This window comes from Phyllostomus discolor, chromosome 1 (genome assembly GCF_004126475.2).
Source record: "Phyllostomus discolor isolate MPI-MPIP mPhyDis1 chromosome 1, mPhyDis1.pri.v3, whole genome shotgun sequence".
Classification (NCBI taxonomy): Eukaryota; Metazoa; Chordata; class Mammalia; order Chiroptera; family Phyllostomidae; genus Phyllostomus; species Phyllostomus discolor.
In genome coordinates, this window is record NC_040903.2 from 2,232,062 (window position 1) to 2,249,354 (window position 17,293).

Sequence of the window (17,293 nt, forward strand, 5' to 3'; positions counted from 1 at the left end):
CTCCCCCTCGCCCCCGGGCCGGCAGACCTCCTTCTGCCTCCCTGAGCCGGGGGCATCCCCGGGGACCCCAGGGGCGCCGGCAGCAGCGCTGGCTCTAGAGCCCGAAGGCCTGTGTCCTGTTCTAGTGTCGGCTGGCTGTCCTTGCAGAGGGCCGTTCCTGGGCGTCCTGGGCTCCTTCTCTGAGCAATGGACATCACGCAGTAACTCAGCGTGTCACCCCAGGCTGCCTGCCGGGAGGAGCCACGAGACGGGCGCCTGGGGGAACGCTTCGGAAGGCCTTGCTGCACACCCGAGGAAGGAGCGAGCTCGTGCGAGCAGCCTCTCTGCAGTGATGGCGTGACACTCTCTAAGAGACACACACTACGCGTGCCGTGTCGCCTGTGGCCGGGGCGGGGGGAGCCCGTTCAGTGCAGCTCACAGTGTTACCGGGGCCGGAGACGCCCGGGAGGACCCCTCCCCCACCCTTGAGCCTGGACTGCAGGAGGCTCTTTCCTGTCTATATTTGGTGGCGTCGTCCCAGCGCTGCGGGGCCGGGCCTGCGCGGGGCGGGCTGGAGGAAGCCCGGCCCCTCTGCCGACTGGCCCCTCGGTCCCACGGGAGCGGGGGAGGCATTTCTGGGCACGGGCCAGAGTCTTGCTTCACCCAGCGGCCCGCACAGGGAGCAGCCTTCCGAGTGAGGGGTCCATTAGAGGCAGCTGGGCTGGGCTCGCCCGGGGCGGTTGTGGCTTTTGTGGCCTCGACGCAGGCGGAGACAGAGCTGCCGGGACTGCCAGCCTGCTGGGGGGTGCGGGTCAGCCGGGGGCTGGGGTCCGCCCTGCTGCCGGCCGGGCCTCCTTCGCCTGGGGCAGAACGGCCTGCAGCGACGCCTCTCTGTGAGGGCCAGACCTTCTGGGAGGGTCAGACTGGCCCTGTGATGCGGGGCAGCTCCGGAGGCTCGTGTCCTGAAGGCCGGAGTCGGGGCAGAAGGGGACATCGGCGTGCGGAGGGCACTCCAGCTCCTCGAGGGAGGAAGGAAGGACGGGAGGGAGGGGGCGGATGGACGGGTCTGCGTCCCCCCAGCCCGCGCTCCCTCGGCTGCTGGGAGGGGGGCGTGTGTCCTGTCTGGCCCCCTGGGCAGGACGGTGGCTGAGTCCTCTGCTTTCACTTTTGATTCTCAGCAGGAAAGGGTACTTGGTGACTTTCCTGGTTGATGGCCGAGGTTCCTTTTTATCGCCCTTAGCGCCAGGAGCTGGAAGTCACCCCGGCCTTTTAGACTTCACCCCCGCGTGGAGCAAAGTGAGACCAGGGCGGAGGGCCTGACCTCGGGCGACCTTGCTTGCGGGCAGTGGGGGCAGGACTGGAGTCCCCAGCGCCTCTCGGGGGCGCTCTGCCCTGTGTGCCGGCAGCCTCTCTGGCCGGGCTCGATAGGACAGCGCCCCCCAGAGGTGCTGTGCGCCCTCTGGTGAGGGGGCTCTCTGGGGGGGGGGTGCATGTGAGCAGGCCCGGGTTTTCTTGCACGCAGCCTCTGGTGGCTCAGCATTGATCTGGGGCTCCCGTGGCTGAGATACGGGGAGTCCTTCTGTCTGTGAACGAGCAGAGTGGCTTTCGCCTGGGGGTTCACTCGGTTGGGGCTGGGGTGAGTCTCCCACACGGGGCCCGTTATGCTAAAAGCAGAACTGTGAACACTTTTTACGGGCAGAGGCTGACCCGTCCCCCTCCGCCCGGCTCCCTCGTGCTCAGCTCCGCTCCCGGGGAGGGGGAGTGCTGGGTGAGCGCAGCCCAGTGTGAGCGGGGAGCAGGGGTTTGCAGCCCCGGCCGCGGGGGGGGGGCTCTCCGAAAAGCCCGCGGGCCCGTGCCACTCCCACGCCGTAGACTCTCCGGGCCGGGAGCCTCGGCATCCACGGGCTTGGAAAGCTCCCCTGCGGTTCTGAGGGACGAGCAGTTGGGAATGCGTGTCCGTGGGGAGCCGGCAGTCCCAGGTTACTGGGGCTTTGCCGCCTGATTTGGGGGTGGGGCCTCGTCACCGAGCCGAGCTGGGAGCAGAGTGGTGTGTCTGGTGCTGTCTGTGAGGGGGTGCTCCTTCCTCGAAGGGGCACCGTGTTCCTGTGCGTTCCGGAAAGCGTCCTTTAACAGCCCAGGTGCTGGACTTCCGGTACTGTTTGCACGCCCCAGAGAGTGCGGCTGGGTGCCTAACTCACCTGTGAGCGCCACCGCGCGACATTGACTGCGTGGGCTCGGAAAGAGACAGGACTGCTCGGCTCCTGCAGGACGTGGCAAGCCTCACCCTGCATAGACAGTCTCACTCGGTTCCGAGGATGTGAGGGGCGTTAGCTCGCGGAGTTCTCATCCCGACCTTGTGGGGCCGGTCCCCTGCCCTCGTGACCCTCATCTGACGGGTGAGGAGACAGAGGCACAGAGAATTAGGAAACTGGGCCGCAGTCACAGCACTGGCGAGCGGGGGCTCCGGCGTGCGACCCCAGTGTCGGACCTGGAGTCACTCTCTCGGCCACCGCTGCCGGCTGCCTGCTCGCCACCCCGCCTGTGTGTGCCGTCTCCTTCTAGGGAACCGTGACCCTGGGGCTCGTGCGGCCTCGCCACCCCCACGCTCCCAGCACCTGGCACCACCCCTGGCCCGGAGCAGGCCTCCGCTGAGTGGCGTCGCGGGCATCCTTGAGTTCTGGTATCCCGTATCTGAACGCTGTTCCCGCACACCCGTGTCCCCGTTTGACCCTGGCAGCTGTGGGGGGGCAGGGCTCTCCTCCCCTTCTGTAGGCGAGGACGTTGCCCCAGTGAGTGACACGCGGCACATTCACAGGTTAGACTCCAGGCTCCGTATGCCCAGTCCAGGGAGCTCCTTGTCCTTCCTCTCAGCTTCCTGCTTCTTCTGAAACCCCGTCCTCTGGCGAGGGGCGCCGGGAGCACGCACAGGCCGGAGGCTCTGTGACCCTCGGACCCGGCGGGTGAGAAGGGCCGCCTGGGCCGACACCTCGGGTCGTTGAGGCCTCTGCCGCGGGCGCTCAGAGCGGACATCTTCCGCCGGCCCAGCCATTCCTACTGCAGCCCTCCGGGCGGCAGGTCTGACCGCTGCGCGCCGCTGGACAGGGGTCGGTCTCCTCGGGGACAGGACTGGGGATCTCAGTGACGTCGCTGGGGTCTTTGTCTCTCTCCCTCTGCTCCTCACGCGCCGCCCCGCATGGCCCTCCCCTGCCACCCCCGCACGCCGGCTCCGTCCTCTCCCGCTCGCTGAGCTCATGCCTCTCTCTCGTGTCGTCTCCTTGCGTTCTCTCCAAGTGTCAGAGCCACCGGGGTTTCTGCTGTGTAATTGGAAACGACGTCAGGACGTCACAAACAAAGGAAGCAGGACTCTTAGAAGAGTATGACATTTCTCCCTGATTGAAGAGGAGATGCACACTCAATCAGAGCATTTGGGAGTAAAAGGGGACACAGAGGAAATGAGTATCCTGAGCGTGTGTGACCACTGCTGACATTCCAGTCCCGTGCAGAAGGGTGTGGACACCACGGCCTGCTGACCACGCCCAGAGAGGCCTGCAGATAGGCCTGCCCTCGGCTGCAGCCTGGGCACTCGGGTGCTGGGAGGGTTCCCCAACCCTCACCGGAAGGAGCAGCCCACGGGGCCCAGGCTGTCTGTGCAGATAGCGGGGTTCACGCCTGAACCCCTGCTCTCCTCCTGGAGGTCAGTGCCTGCCCGGCAGAGGGTGCCCACGTGACCAGCCCCAGTGAAACTCTGGGCGCTAGGTCTCTGGGGGACAGCACGGCACAGGCGTCCTCACAGCTCAGTGCCGGGGGCACTCCCTGTGTCCCCCGTGACCACCCTGGGACAGGCTCTGGAGCCGGAGCCCGGATCCCCGTGGCTTTATCCCGGGTGTCTTGTCCCTTCGCTGGTCCTGCTCCTGATCCTTTCCCTGGTGTGAGTCACAGCTGTGCGCGTGCCTGGTGCCAGTTTCCAGGGTCCCCCTGGGGGGCATCGAACCTGGGGTGGCCTTGGGGACCCGACAAGGGCCTGCTCTTTTTCTTGTTCTAAACGTAAATAAATACGCATATGTTTTTCATAAAACGGGTATTATGTCTCTCTGAGATCTCTTTCAACAAGCACCAATGAGTATGTCGTCCCATCAAATATCCTTTCAAAACCTTTTCAGTTTTCTCACGCTGCATCTCAGATGCTTATGAAGCGTTGGATGCGTGCGTGTCCCAACGCATACTGCGGCCACAGGTGACGACAGCCCGTGCTTGGGGACAGAATGGGAAATCTCAGCGACGTCTCTGCTCTTCTGCCCCTCACTTGCCGCCCCGCACGGCCGTGCGCACCTCCGACCACTTTCTTAGGGCCAGCTGTCCGAGGAGCCAGGTGATGGGAGGGCACGGTCCCGTGTGTGACCGGTCTGTCCCTCAGAGCGGTGGTCCCCGTTTGCGCTCATCAGCAGTGCGTGAGCGTGGCCATCGCCCCGAGTCCTCGCTGATGCTAAGTGTGATCGTTTACAATGATTGTGTGTCGAGCCCTGGCTGATGCGGCTCAGTGGACTGAGCGCTGGCCTGCGAACCAAAGGGTCACCGGTTTGATTCCCAGTCAGGGCACACGCCTGGGTTGTGGGCCAGGTCCCCAGTGGGGGTGTGTGAGAGACAACCACACATCAATGTTTCTCTCCCTCTCTTTCTCTCTCCCTTCCCCTCTGTCTTGAAAAAATAAAATAATTATGTGTCACTTTGGTGTGTAATAGGCGGTATCATCCTGGTTTGCATTTTTGAGCGCTGGTGCGGTCAGTGATTTGGCAGGTGGTCACTGACGTGTTCTCTCCCCTGATTTTCCCCACCTTTTGGGTGGGGGGTAATGGGGTGCTCCGCCTCCTGCCCGCTGGTTCACGCCCGCTGCTGCGGGCTGTGACGGTGCTCGCGGGGCGGGGAGAGGCTCTGGGCCTCGTGTCGTCTGAGGCAGGTGCTTGCGGAGTTGGGGGGGCCCTCTGTTGGCTTGCTGCGGGGTGTCAGCATCCGTGTCTCCACTGGGACGTGGCCATGCCCTTCTCATGGACCAGGAGGCCCCACCAGGTGAAAACCTCAGGAAGCAAGCGAATCCTCCGTAATTCCAGAAGCAGCTCAGGAGACAGCTGAGGGGACGCAGAGGGGAGAAAGGAGCTTGGGCTGAGGGTGTCTGCGGGGGGGGGGGGGGGGGACCCTCTGCCTGGGGGTGGGCAGTGCCTGTGGAGGCAGGTGTCCTGAGCCGGGCAGGGCAGAGTGGGCGGTGCTGCAGCCAGAGTCCCCGCCTCCCGTGTGCTGCTCGGGTCGGGACGTGGACCGCCTGTCCAGTGGTCCCCTTTACCCCTTTCAAGGGCCAGGCACCGTGCAAAGGGCTGTGTGCCTCCGTCTGCCTGACCCGGGGAGCCGGCCGTGGGCCACACCTGTAGCTGGGCAGGGAGGCCTTGCTTGGAGCAGGACCGGGACATCTGCATCCGCCACGCAGCGCTCCCCGCCACTCCCGGTGCTGGCAGGAAACACGGCGGACGTGGGCAGCCTGTGTGGACGGGCTGGAGAGGCCTGCGGGGCGGGCGCGGGCGGGGGCCGTTGGCGTGACAGGCAGCTCTGCACTTTGACCCCGTTCGTCCGAGGCGGCGTGGGCGGCGTCTCATGGACGAGGGGGTGTAGTAGCTCGGGTCCCTTGAGTTCCTCGGGTGAGACAGTAGTGACGGGCAGCATTCGTGGGTGTGTGCATGTGCGTGGGTGTTCACACGCACATGTGTACGTGTGTGTGCATGCGTGTGTGCGTGTGGCTGTCACTTCCAACGTCTGGAAGAGGCCTGGCTGGGGAGGGGAGACCGGGCCTGGAGATTATACTCAATGGAGAATCACACTGTTTTGTATACTTCTGGATTTTCGTTATTGTTATTTTGTGTCATAATTACTTTTAATAACATTTGTACTTAAAGCAGGATTACTTTTGAAAATTTGAAGAAAACACTAAATAGCCCGTGACCATGGACGAACCACTGAACCTCCTGTGCCTCGGTCTCCCCGTCTGTGGGGGGGAGGGGGGATGTGGGCCAATTCCCGAGGTTGGGAGGAGTGCTGAGTGAGAGACAGTGCAGAGCCGGCAGCTCGTACGCGCATAACAAACGCTGTTGTTACGTCAGCATTTCACTGGGCAGAGAATTACGGTTTATGGTACATGTGCCGCTGGGCTTGTCATCCCGTCGGAAAGGGCTTGACCTTGACTCCGTAGGGAAAAGTGCAGTTTGGGCTGTGGGTGGGGCTCTGGGCCGGGCGCCCTGGAGGCCTCCCGGGCTCCCCCCTCCTTGTCTCTCCTCAGTGCACGGCCCGGCCCCCTCCCTCCCTGCAGGGCCTGCAGCAGACACAGCGGTGCTCGGCTGGGACGGAGAACCTGGGGAAGGGGCGTGTACCGCGGAGCCGAGCCCAGGCGGCCCTGTGCAGGCAGCTGGTCCCTCTGCCTCTTGACCGCTGCAGGGGACCGAGCTGGGGCGAGGGGTCCGCCCAACAGTCCCATCTGCTCGTGTTGTCATTTGCTGTCATCACAACAGCAGCAGCTGAAGCGGACAGCTTGCCTTGATTTGCATACTTGGGTGTTTGTGCTATTTATAAACAGTTAGAGATGGCACGGAAGCCCGTTCGTGGCAAGCTGACAAGTTCAGCCGGGCGCAGACCAGTCTGTTACGCGCTCTGCATGGACGCGGGCACGGGGCGTTGGGACCAGCGGGCATGCTCACCCGTGGCGTGTGCAGCAGTGTCTCGTGAAAACAGGCATCCGGCCGTCCGCCACGTGGTGTCCGGACTCTCCCCACGGCGCGAGGGTTTGGCCACTAGACGTGGGAAGCCTGGAGCCGTCTGGGAGCACTGCGTCGTTTTTGTGCCCCCCACCCCGTTTTTCCATCACGAGGACAGGAGAACGGAGGGGGTGTCGGTTCACACGGGCTCTTGACACAGTCCCTGCGCCTTGTCCCTCCTTTGGCGTCCTGGTCCCTCTCCACGTGTCAGGATGTCAGCCTCTCCACGCGTCGGAGAGACGGCCCCCCTCCCCTTCCCTGCTCTAGAGCACTCACCCCCCACTGCTGGAGGCCCGCGCCCGCTCCCACACCCGCTGCTCTGCTGGCAGCGCCGGTGCTCAGGCGAGGCCGTGGTCATCGAATGAATGGGCTGCAAAGCCATATTACTCCCCCCCCCCCCGCCCACCGCCGTGCGTGTAAAGGGCTTTGGAAAAAGCACTGTGAACGGGGATGGAGGGTTGTAGCCCATACGGTTTCCCAGGCCGCTCCTGGGCAGCTCCCCTGGGGAAGGCGGGTGCTGGAGGGGACGCAGCGGCTGCTTCAGGGAGGTCGGGAGCTCAGCGTCTCCCCGGTTGTCCGCCAAGGGTGGTGAGTGTCTGCGGTGGCAGCTGCTGAGCCCAGACTCTCGCTCACTCGTGCTCACAGAACACGGAGCCTGAGGCGCAGGGAAGTGACGGGCACCGAGACGGAGCTGGGGCCGGGATGTCCCTGCTCTCCCAGAGGCTTTGGGCCTCGTGCCCCCGTCGATGCTGACACCCCCTCCCACTTCCTGGACGCTGCACGTGGCGGAGGGCGTGCTCCAGTGTCAGGGGAGGAGGGGAGACCCTGCCACTTCCAGTGACCTTCCCGAGCCTTGGCCCCGTGTCAGAGAGAGGGTGGTTTTCCCCACGACTTCACCGTGCACGGTGCCTTCAGTTTGCTCGAGCATTTCATGAGACACCTAAGACAATAGGAGGAGTTTGGAAACAGCAACTTGAGACTAAAGGAAAAATCAGACCGGGGCATCGCCATTTCTCCGTTAGCCCCAGTCCCAGAGGGCAGCGCCTCAGACCCCCTCTGAGGGGCTGCCCGGGCCTCAGCGGGGGCCGCGCGCCCGCCAGCCCCCAGGGCCCCGGAGCAGCAGGTGCGGCGCCCGCCGACCCAGGGGCCTCATGAACTCTGCATGCGAATGGCGGCGGAGGCAGATGGCGAGGGGCGGCCGCTCAGACGGTGGCCGCGGAGAGCGTTTCCCCCCACCCTCACGGGGACTCGAGACTGGCTGGTCCCCGGGAGAGCTGATGGTTATCTGGCCCCGCCCCAGCTGCGGGGCTCTCTTCCGTCCCAGGTTCCCGGAGGGCGGCTGCTCCTCCTGTCGTGGGCAAGACGGGTTGCTGGCCGTTTGGAGACCTGGACGCTTGTTCGCGCCCGACACCTGACGCGGAGCTGCCAGAAGATGGCCTTCTCTGCCGCGTTTCCAGTCTGGGCGGCAGGGTCGATGGCGCACAAGGGGGTCGCCACTTCTTTAGCAGCCAGTTGTGTGTATTGCTGGTGCGAATCAGGTGTGTCTGTGGCCTCGTTCACCCAAGGCTGGGAGCCCGGGCACGTGACCCGGGTTTGCAAACGACTGTCCGACTGTCCGGGAGCGACACTGAGCCCCAGGGGATTCCCATCGGGACTGGCAGACTGCAGCGGAGCTGTCCCGACCTCGGGAAGATCGGAGCGGCTTGCCGGGAAGGCCGCTCCTGCCTCCTCCGGCCCAGTCCGCACAGGCCCTTCCCTGGGGTGTGCCCGCCCCGTCCCCGCCCAGTGGGTGCCTGCCGCCCGGCGGAGAGCAGTCCGGCTGGCCTGGCACCCAGCGCCTGGTCCTGCAGGCCAGGTGCCGCGATGGACCTGGGGGTGCCGTCATCAGGGTGCTCGGGGTGCTTGTGTGTGCAAAGCCGTGGAATATAGTATGTGATGCCCCCTATCTGGGATCAGACGTCGGGCTGCGTGTGGTGCGATGGCGGAGTGCGGGGGCAAGGCCTCGCGGGGCCGTGAGCTCTCCTAAAGTGGCGCCTGCTCGCCTCCCCAGGGGCGCACGGGCGCGGGGCTGCCTGTTCGTGTCCGCACGAATGAGCCTGCCTCGTAGTCGGGCTCAGAGTGGCAGGGTGGCAGTCTTCCCCGGCACAGACACCGCCTCTTCTCACTGCACAGGATGACCTGTGCGTGCGCCGAGTGGGAGACGGGCACCGAAACCCGGTCACGGCACGGGAGGACGGGGCCCATGCGGGAACGGGCTGGGGGCGGGGGGGTGTCTGCCTGGGACCCCGGCGCTGGGTCCCTGTCGCGTCTGAGCCTGTGAGTGTCTTGACCCGTCTCTCTGAACGGCAGCCCTCGTGTCCTCTGGCTCCTGCATGCATTTATCCCACAGTTGTTTGTTTCGGCGAATCACGGCATCGGGGTCGTGGAGCAGTCCTCCGGGGTTGAACGGGGGCCGTCGTTGTGGTTCTTGGTTGTTGCTCCCTTCTAGAGCTGTGCTCACAGTGTCTGCTGGTTGCAGGAAACCGTCTCAGAAGCACACGTGCTGTGAGGTGTTTGCATTCATTTACTGTTAAAGGCAAGCTGGGCTAGAACCTACTTGGAGTGAGTGGGGCGGGCGTGGGGTCAGTGACGGTCCACCGCCGCTGCCCACTCCAGGGGCAGGGAGGAAGGAAGTCCCGCCTCCTGAGGGGCGCCCGGCCTTGCCCTCCGGTAGCCCAGCCCCGCTCCTCTGTCTGCGTCGGTTCCCAGTGCGTGTCCGCTTCATCGGGGGCCCACTCTCATTTACCCCAGCGTACAGGTCAGGCAGGGAGAGAGACCGGCCACTCCCGCGCAGGGGTGCACGAGCCGGCAGGCCGCCAGGAAGATGGAGAGGGCGTTTACACAGGGGTGCGACGGCTTCGTCCCTCTCGGGCAGGCGGGACGGCCCGAGTCTGCGGCCCTGCCTCCCACGATGCCCTCTGCAGCGTGGCAGAGAGTTCGGGGCAGCCAGTGTCACTGAGTCGTCCAGAACGCCCTCCTGCAGGCTCTCGCGTGTCAGGATTTGCTGGGTGTCCGTGCGATAGCCACGGCTCTGCTCCCGGCCAGGCGCGTCGGCGGGTGCTCTCCTGACGGCCTGGCTGGAGCGCTCGCTTCGGCCCAGGTGGAGCGGAGCAGGTGAGGCTGCGTCTGTCTGGACCACGAGTGACCGACCGGACACCGCTGGGTGCCTTTGGCCATGTCAGGTGTACTGGTCACTGTTCTACCACTCAGGCAGGCCTGATGGGACTCTGGAGTCTCTGCGGGCGCACACAGACACACACTTTCTTAAAGACCCAAGCCCCTCGGGCAGCCATGCTCAGTAAGACCCCTTTTTGCCACCGATGGTTTAAATAACCCTCTGTCAAGGCACCCGTCTCTTTATTTTGAAATTCCCTGTCCTTTTCACTAAGGTGAGAACTCTCTAAGAGCAGGCTGTGGGTCATGTACTTAATTTTTTTGATCCTCCCACGGCCAAGCACACTCAGACACCAGGTGGGCCAGGGCTGTTCAGTGTTCCATGGGCGGAGGTGGGGTGGTCCCCAGGTCAGCCACGGAGAGGACAGGATGGAGCCCAGGGGGAGGTGGGCTTGGGGGGTTGCTCTCCAGCTTTCTCGCTGGGAGTGAGTCAGACGTGAGGGAGCAGTAGCACGGAGGGCCCCGGCATGCCCTCCCCCTGCCCTCCCGGCCCTCTCCGACTTCCGCACCCTCTCTCTGTACACAGCTTTCCCGGAGAGCCCTGAGAGTAAAGGATGGGCTGTTGGGGTGGGCAGGGGGGTGGAAGAGAAGCGGTGAGTGCGGGGCCTCTCCTGGGCCCAGCGGGGAGAGCAGGGTGGCCTGGCTGGGCTGGGCAGCAGGGGCGGGGCGCCAGGCTCGGGCTGCGGCAGTCTGACAGGAGGCCCTGCACGGCCGGCCAGTGGGGTGGATGGCAGGGCCCGGAGGAAGACGGGTGACCCGAGGAGTGGCCGGGCCACTGTTGAGACAGGGAGCCCTGGCAGCAGTGGGTCTAGCCTGGTTCGGGCTAAATCTGAGGTCCAAGTGCAAGGCCAAGACGTGTTGGGGCGGAACGCCAGAGAGCAAGAACCCAGAAAGCTGGAGCACTTTGTGAAGACAGAGCTGGCCGATTTCATCGCCAAGCACAGCGAGCGCTCCGCAGGCACAGCGGCCCCGCGCGGCGGGCACTCTCAGCTCTGTGTGTGAGAGGGGGCCCGCAGTCCGAGTGCACTTCCTGCCGTTGGCGCACGGTGGTTGGCTGGTGTGCCGCAGCAGCTACACTGGGCCGCGCTTACGCCCCGTCACTCGCAGTGTGTCGTCGCTGCCCTCTGACACGTGCCGTAGTAACTCCTTACCGCCACCCCTCTCGTGTGCCCTGTGAGTGGGCCTGGCCCACGGGAGCCGCTGCTGTCTCTGGCTGCGCTCCTCGGGCAGGTCGGACGTGCGGTCGGCCCCCCACGGGGTGTCGGAACAAGAGTGGAGCTGGGGCAGGGGTCTGAGCTGCAGCTGGACGTGTTGGGAGGAGGGAGGGGGAAGAGGGAACAAGTAGTGATGAAAAACCCCTTTAGTCGTGGGTCGTGCCGTGTGTGGGGATCACAGGGAAGGTGTTCTCTGAGGCAGTGGGCCCTTCGGGCTAACCGTGCGAAGCATCGCCTGTCGGAAGGACACACGTTCGTATCTAGACGGTCCGGTGAGAGGGTCGTCTCCTGCCTCAGTGAAGCAAAGACAGGAGAGCGGCCCGCTGCACTGGCCCGTGCGGGTGAGGGGGGCCGTCGGGAACCAGGAGATGCGGTCGGCCCCACGTGAGCCGGGGTCCCTGGGCCAGTCACTTGACCTTCCTGAGAGCGAGTTTCCCCATCTGCGAAGTGATGCCATCCACCCTGTATTAGATTGTTACTTAAAAAGCTTTAATGTCTTGCTTGGGAGAGTTTTTATAAACCACAGGTACCCCTGAGCCACGTGGGAGTTGGGGGCCCCGACTCTGTGCGGTCAAGAGTCCACGTGTAACTCCTGACTTCCCCCAACTCCACCACCGATCGCCCGCCGCTCACCAGGAGCCTCCCAGCAGCATGAACTGTCGGTCCGCACGTGTGTTCACGGAGGGGTGGGGGACGGGCAAAAGTGGTTATGGTTGTGTGTGAAGCACAGAGCATGTTCTTGTATAAGTATCATTATCTATTAATTATCCCGCCTTTCCCCAAACGAGCAACTGCGAACCTGCTTCTGCCCCACCCTGCATGTATCATGGACGGTATTCTTGCGATAAAACTGGAGGAGAGAGAAGGTTATGGAGAGCGTCGGAGGAGGAGAAAGTGCATTTACAATGTTTGTTTGGAAAAGGTCTGTGTGTAAGTGAGCTCCCGCAGTTCAAACCCGTGGTTTCCAAGGGCCCACTGTGGTCCTCGCAGTGGGGATTGTCCTTTAGTTTTCTTTTCCAGATGATAATTATTCTGATGACAATGATCATGTTGGTAACAGTCAGAATTTGTTGAGGGCTTCTGTGCTAACTCCTCACCTAGGGCATGAAGAGGGAAGTGACACAGAACCTGGCGACAAGGCTCCGCCCCTTCCCATGGCGCAGAGGAGGGGCAGGAGCCCTGGGCCCTCCGGGCGCATCTGGAAGGCGGCGGGGCAGTTTCCCGGTCTCTTCACACCAGAGCCTGTGCTCCCCGTACCCAGACAGGGCGGCCCCACCTTATCAGACCTGGAATCGCAGGCGCCCTGGGGAGCAGCGGCCCCCACCCTGGACTAGCTGCTGTGAGGCCAGCAGCTGTCTTTCGTTGGCCTCCATTTGCACACTGACATCTGTCACCCCACCACGGTGCCCGCCGCCCTCCCCATCCACACACGCGGGGGGCGGGGGGGCTCCGTCTGCCGGGAGCAGGGCCAGACGGACAGCTGCCTCTCAGCCCCGTCCCTGGGGGGGCCTGTTGGGGGGGGCTTGGTGCAGGTGGAGCCTGGCTCAGGCTCTTTGGAAAGACAGACAGTGGGAACCCAGCTGCTCGGGCGCCCAGCTGGGGCTTCTGCTGCGGGGCTGTGCCCCTTAGGGGCCTTGAGGGGGAGGAGGGCGGTCAGATTCACGCAGACAGAGCAGCAGTTCTGAGTCCGTGGGTTCAGGCGGAGACCGTGCACACATGTCATCTCCCGGAGACGCAGGTCTAGCCTCCTCAGCAGGGAGAGGACGCCGTTCCTGAAGAAGCTCAGGGCTCTGACCGCGAGCTGAGGCCCCTGCTGCTTCAGCGGTCACCGGCGGCTTGAAACCAGGGCTGCTCCCACCTCCCAGCCCGCCTGGCCCCAGCACCCTGGGCAGGGGCGAATGGGCTTCTTCCAGAAATCCACTGCTCACACCAGCTCCTCCTTAACGCCATCCCTGGAACCATCTTTTAGAAATGGAGGGTCTCCAGGGCACTTCTGAAAGCCTCCGGCGACCCTCCCCTTCATGGACAGGGGTCGTGGGCCCGGACGGGTCCCGGTCTCCCTAGTGAAGCCCGGGGCGCCGGAGGCTCAGCTTCGACCTGAGCGCAACCCTGAGCGCAACATCTGCCCCGTCCGGTGGCCGCCTGCTCACTCCCGAGCTCAGCCGCCGGATGGAAACAGGAGGGGAGGCTGTGCCCTCGGTGCTGCATCTAAAGCTTCTGTCAGCGCCAGCCTGCTCTCCAGCAGGAGCCCTGCCCTGCCCGGCGGGGGGTCGGCTTCAGGCTCGGGCCCCCGGCCCCCGCGGTGCCCGAGGGACACGTGCCGTCAGCAGACCCATGTGTGGCTCCGGGGCTCATCCTTGGCTCTCCACCGAACCACAGAAGGGTGTTTTCTGCTCAGGCTGAGTCACCCATCCGCACGCCCATCCAGCTCTGATGAATCATGACATCGTCCCCAAAGAATGTGCTGCATGGGTTGTTACAGCAGCTCCTCCGGGGACTCCTTGCTGGCGCGAGCGAGCCCAGGGAGTCAGGTTCTCGGGGCTCAGAGCAGACAGGCACCCGCAGACCCTTCCCTTGGATGGACGGGTTAGATTCAGCTTCCAGGGTCACGCCCGAAACCAGGCTTGCTCGTCCCTGATCAGACACAGGACGGGGACGAGCACAGACCTTCCTTTCTCTGTCCACGTTCAGATGAACCCGGCACCGGTGCGTCTCCCGCCTCTGAGGTCCGCGCTCACCTTGCCGGGCACACAGCTGCCGTCACACCGCCGTGTCCCAGATGAGGGCGCTGGGACCGGAGCGGCGTGGCGACACGCACTCCGAGTCCTCCGGTCAGTCAAGGACGGTCGCCTGGGGGCTGTCGGAATTGTAGGTGTGGTCGAGCTGAGGGAGATTTCCTCCCACCACCCCCCCCCCCCCCACTGAGGTTTCCCATCCCGACCTGCAGGCCGCCCCGCCCGCCGAGGCTGTGTGCAGAGGCCCGTGGGAGTTTCTGGAAGGGGCTGCTGGAAGAGTCCCGGCTATGACCCTATAAGGGAAGGTGTGCTCGCGCCTGGCCTCAGCACAGCCACTGGCTTCTGTGCCGCCCACATTCTGGGTCCCTCACTGAGCACCCTTCTCAGCGTGCCCACCGGGGTCCGCAGTCTTAGCACGGGAGGGCCCTGAGCAGGCGTGAGCGGGGACAGGGAGCTCATCAGAGCCCGTCTTTGTCCGAGCTGAGGTGTCTGTTCTAAGAATACCACAGCAACCTCATTCCTAGGAGGGGCTGCCTCTGGTGCCTTCCTCTGCAGCTTTCCTCCCCGAACGGGTCTCAGGAGTTCTGTCTCTGACGGAGGTCCGCAAACAAATGAGTGCGTTTGACACACACACCTCGAGTGCCTGCTGTGTCGCAGCCTCCGTCTGGCCTTGTGCTTGGCGTGCTGCGTCCAGAGAGAGGTCACATGGACGGAGGTCCCCGGCTTCGGGCCGCCTGCTGACGGGCAAAGGACACGGACACATTCACCCGTCACCACGACACACTGTGTGACACCCATGGAGCAGGCCGCGGCGCCGGCACCCGAGCTCAGGGTGGAAGGGCAGATGCAGGGGCAGCTGGTAAAGGCGTGGTCAGGGCGTGGTAAGAGGCCCGGACGGGTGTGTGCGGGGGGGTCAGGGCGCACCCATGGGGAGCAGTGGCAAGTGCCAGGGCGGGCGCCAGAAGCTGCCCGGTGCAGGCAAGAAGCCACCTTGTTCTGGAGAGCTGCCGTGTGGCGCACGGGGTGGGGGACGGGGACAGGGGACGACGGACTGGAGCTGGCAGCGGTGCTGACTTGAGGCCGCTGGCAGGAAGAGGGTAGGGGACAAGGGCAGTTTTCTGAACAGCAGGTTGGCCCTGGGGCCAGCCGAGTGTCACAGACTGGGTCTTAGCTGGAGACTCAGCATGGCCCTGTCCGTGGTGCCCGTGAGGGACACGAGGCGGGGTTTTATGAAACCAGCCCCCAGTGGCCCAGCCCGCGGAGACGGCGTGTAGACTGTGTGCGGGCGGGCAGGCGGCGGAAGTGCTGCCCCCGAGGTCACGGGCAGCCCGCAGAACGGAGGGCGTGCCGTCCGCCGGCCGGGCCTCGCCCCCCGGGAGCCCGTGCTTTCGTTGCGTCTCGTGGCCTCCACCGGTCTTTGCTCCTGCATCTGATTCCGGGTCTCAGTGAGCAAACCCCCTCCCACACCCTGGCTCCCCTGCTGTCTCCTCAAGGACTTGGGCGCTTTCACTTGTTGATGTTCTGGTTGTTACGCGTCTCTACGGTGTTTTTTTTCCTGGTAGGTGGTGTCAGGTCAGCGTTTGGCTTTATTTCATTGGATTGTTCCCAGTTGCTACCAGCTGTCCTGACTCTGCCTGTGAAGCCCGCTGCTTTCCCACGGACTCGAGCCACCGCGTTTACCGGTGCTGTGCGGTGGGGGCCGTCAGACAGGGAGGCCTTGGGCAGGGCCTTCCCTTGGGAGGGCGTTGCAGACTGCAGAACGGGACGTCTGGGAAGACCCCCACCAGCCAGCTGTTCTTGGACCTGTTAGTTTAGAGCGTTTGGGTCTCAAAATGCGGACTGAAGACCCCAAAGAGCTTTGTTTGTGTGGGGCGTCTGTAGCTATTTACAGTGCAGAACTAGAAACCGGCAGCTACCTACGATACTAACTCAGTGAAGAAGGACATACGTTCGTGACAAGTGACCGTACTCACCAAACGGGACACCGCGTGTGTGTGCCTCGTTCACCGTCTGCAGGCGGGTCCCGCGGGTCTGGCTTCGTCGAGGCGAGCGGGTCTCCCGCCTGCCTCTGGGCCCCAGTCGCTGGAGCCCTTGTTTGGGAGGAAGCACGTGAGACGGGCTGGCCCTGCTAGGACACGGGGTTGGAGGGGACAGCGCTCGGTGCCCTCTCAGGAGGCCGGGACTCAACGCGTGCCGGTCTCCGGGCGGCTGGCCGTGGGCAGGACTCCGAGGCTGCGCCAGACCGGGCACCTCGCTCTGTCCGACCAGGGTGCGTCGGCCTGAACAGCTCGTTAGCTGGCTCGCACCCACGTGCGACCACGTGACGTCCTGGCTCACCGAGTTGGGCACATCTTCCCAATGCTGACACACCGCGCTGTGCCAAACCACGCTGTCCAGCTGCCCAGACAGCTGGTCTGGCTTGGCCCGCAGCGGCAGCTCGCACGCCCTGCCTGCCTCGCCCCGCAGGGTGTCCGAAAGGCCTGTGCTCGGGGGCTGGGGTCTAACAGAAGCTGGGACCCTCGCTGCTCCCTCGGAGCCGTCGGAGACCCTCCTGGGCGAGAGCAGCGCTTGTCTTCGTGTTTGCGCTGTGGGCGCGTGGTGGGGGCACAGCGGCCGCGGTGAGGCTGGTGTCACCACTGTGGCCTCGGGCCGCGGGCCTCGGGCGAGCCACCCCCGCACCAGCACTGTTCGTGCAGGAGGAGGCGGGTCACATCTTCACGTGGTGAAACCGGCGTGGCCCTGCAGACCCGGTGAGAGGCGTCCGGAGTCTGCCAGAGGGCAGCAGCACGGTCCAAGAGGAGCGGACGGGAGCCCTGTGGTCCAGCCTCGTGGGTGTCGGGTGTCAGAGGGAAGGGCAGCCACGGCCCTAGAAGGAGGAGACAGGCTCCGGGGAGCGGGGGCCTGAACGCGCAGCCCCGGCCCCCCTCGGCCTGCAGCGCCCCCGCGCTCATCGGGGAAATGCAGGCAGCATTCCAGGGTGGAGCCAGAGCAGCCCTCCCAAAGCAGAGGGCTGCATGTGAGTTTCTAAACCCATGTCCCGGTGGTTATTTGAAAACTGCTTGGCATTTGAAACCACCATCTCCTTCTTGATGTTGAAATTTAATATGGTGCAATCGACAGCACATGGTGATGTCAGGCTTCGGGGGCGTGACGCCATCTGCCGGCACCGTGGCCTTGGCGCCGCTCCCAGCTGCGCGCCCGGGCCTCTGAGCGGAAGCGAAGGAGGGGCCCGTTTGCCCGGAGATGATGCGTGGATTCGTCAGTCGGTCTGGTTTCAGCGAACTTGTTTTTCGTGCTTGGAATATCTGTGCACTTGTTCAGCTGGAAGTGAAACGCTGCAAGTGAAATTCGGCATCTGTAT

At 64.3% G+C, this 17,293-nt stretch overlaps 1 protein-coding gene across 2 annotated transcripts in view; it reads left to right on the forward strand.

Annotated features, from left to right (window-relative positions):
- The window catches only part of AFAP1 (actin filament associated protein 1), an 82,826-nt gene that overhangs the window by 19,390 nt on the left and 46,143 nt on the right, over positions 1–17,293 (forward strand). The gene's annotated exons all lie outside the window — the stretch shown is intronic.